Source organism: Pteropus vampyrus, unplaced genomic scaffold, assembly GCF_000151845.1.
Source record: "Pteropus vampyrus isolate Shadow unplaced genomic scaffold, Pvam_2.0 Scaffold1000003553, whole genome shotgun sequence".
NCBI lineage: Eukaryota > Metazoa > Chordata > Mammalia > Chiroptera > Pteropodidae > Pteropus > Pteropus vampyrus.
The window spans coordinates 7,496-10,270 of record NW_011917955.1 but is presented as its reverse complement, the minus strand read 5'-3'; the positions used below and the strand labels follow the sequence as shown (position 1 = coordinate 10,270).

Below are 2,775 nucleotides of genomic sequence, written 5' to 3'. Positions count from 1 at the left end.
TTAGAGCTGTGGTTTTTTCTTTAAAGGTAGTATGGACAGTTTAATGGTATTAAATCTTCCAATAATTGAGCACAAATATCTTTTCATTTATTGTGTCATCTTTAAAATGTACAAATTGCTGAATTAAAGGAGCTATATGAAAATTAAGAATACTTACTGCTTGAGTATATAAAGGCATACATATTATATATGTAATTAAAAAATGTGCACAATAGTTTAATTACTTTGTTATATTATTGTAAAAAATGTAATCATTCTAATACTCTGTTTCCTTATTTCTGATGGTTATGTGAAATGAGAAACCTAATTCAGGTGAACGTTTTGGGGAATAAATAAAATGTTTGGAAATATTTGGTGAGTCTAAGGTCTCTTTCTCGGGTAAGCAGTGAATGTACATATGCACGACACAGACTCATCAATAATGTCATCTTTAAGGTTGAAAAGAAACTTAAAAGAAATTTGGAGAGAATAAAAATTAAAAGAATGGTTAAGTTAAAATGAAACTAAGTCTATGGCCATGATACCCTGAACAAGCTCAATCCCGTCTGGACTCGGAAGCTAAGCGGGGTCGGGCTTGGTTAGTACTTGGATGGGAGACCACCTAGGAAGACCAGGTGCTGTAGGCATAAAAGACAAGAAAATAAGAGATTGTAAGCTGACAAAGTTCTTGCGATCTGTGAGGTCAACCAAGGGTTGCCTCACCTAAAAAAAAAAGAAAAGAAAAAGAAAAGAAACTAAGAGAATATACACATTTAGACAAGATTTAAAGTAGAATGGTGGACCTTAATTTTAATAATAAATTACATTTCCTATCTTAATGTACGAAGGCCTCAGAGTCAGAAACACATTGACCTTTATGCCATGGAGAATTCATTAGATCAGCTAAAATCCCAAAGACTTATGATTTTTTTTTCCTACTTAATGTGGGACTTCAATACAAAAGTCCTTACTCAAGGGAAGCTAATAGAATTATCTGAGAGACTAAAATTTTGTTTCCTACAAAAAATTTATTGAATAAATATATTACATGCCTGTTGTAATAAATTAAAACCATAGGGTATGAAGGAAACAAATGTATGTTCACACAGTTTTGAATTTCAGAAGGCTGAAGCAAGTCTCGTTGGACTAAAATCAATACATCTGCAGGGTGATTATTCTGGAAGTTCCAGGAGAGAATACATTTCCTCTTCTATTTTAGTTTCTCATGGCCACAAACATTCCTTTGCTCACAGCCCTTTCTCCATCTCCAAAGCCAGCAATGTAGCATCTACTAATCTCTCTCTGATTCCAACTATTTTTCTTTCCTCTTCTACTTTCTAGGACTACGGCAATACACTATTTCTATTTGTATAATCACAGCCAATCTTTTTATCTAAAGGTTACTGATGGCAAAAGTATTCCAAAGGGTATCTCAATCTTTCCTTACTATGATAAATAACATGTTGCAAGTTTCCAGAGAGTAGAATGTAGATATGTTTTGGAGGCCCTTATTCTGCCTACTACAAAGTCTTTTTGTGATGTGTATTATTTGGTGATGCAAGAGTCTTTCTATAAAAAATATATATATCACAAGAGTTTGGAGAAACATGGTGGAGTAAGAGACATCCCCAGATCTCTCCTATTAAAACAACAATAAGTTGAATATCTAAAACTCAACAAAAAAGACCCAAACTGCACACCAGCAGGTCTGAGCATGGAGTGTGTGCATAAGAGCTACCACAAGTCAGAAGTTAGATGTCGGCAGGTAGAATGGGAGAAATAAAGAAGCTAATTTTCCTAGCCACTAGAGATTCTTGTAGGAGGAGGGAGAGGAGAGAAGGTGTGTTGAGTTCCCTGCCTGGGAGAGTTGTAGGTTCTGCTCAGCCTGTGGCAGAGCCCAGTCATCATGGCAGAAAATATAGAAGCAGAACAGCCAAAAAAGAACAGTTGATTTTTACCGGCTGTGGTCGAAAAACTGAGGCTGAGCTGCAGCTTCCATCCCCTAAGCCAGAGAACCCCTCGCCCCATACCATTCCTGACTGAACACCATGGAGCCCCAGGAGAATCTGAGCAAATGCAACTAAAACTGTTGCTAACACTGACAGGAACTGAAAATGAAGGTAGCGAGCGTAACTAAACATCTATTAAAAAAAAAAGACAGTCTTAAGGCTTTTATAAACTAGATATCCAAGAGACTTAGATGCCACCAAATGGAAACCAAAAGAAAAGCTCGTTTTATGCAGCAGGCTAAAGAGAGACTTTATATGATAAACCTTTCTGAAAAAAATAGAAGAATATACTTCCATTAATGCCCAAGGAGAGAAATAGTCCACTAAACACCATGAACAACCTAGGTGACAAGGCATCTCAAAAAGAAAGAGAAAAATCTCCAGAAATTAAGCCTACAAACATAGAAATATGCAACTTAAATGACAAAGAATTCAGGATGGTACTTCTGAAAAAACCCAGTGAGTTCCGAAACGAGTCATATCAACAATTTCAGGAATTGAAAAAACACCTACATGAGCAGAGCAAGGAGATCGAAACCCTCAAAAAGAACAGAATAGATCTTCTGGAGATAAAGCACACACACACACACACACACACACACACACACACACACACAGAGCAAGAGTTGAAAAACGAAATAGAAAGCTTGGTAAGTAGAGTCAACCAAATGGAGAAAAGGATCAGTGATATCGAAGACAGAAATCTAGAAGTAAATCAGAAGGAAGAAGAGAGAAACCAAAGAATGAAAAATAATGAAAGAGAAATACAAGAACTAGCTGATACCTT

General features: G+C 36.2%; 1 pseudogene; it reads left to right on the top strand.

Annotated features, from left to right (window-relative positions):
• Positions 1-507: 507 nt before the first annotated feature.
• Positions 508-626, top strand: LOC111735574 (annotated as a pseudogene).
• The last annotated feature ends 2,149 nt before the right edge of the window (positions 627-2,775 follow it).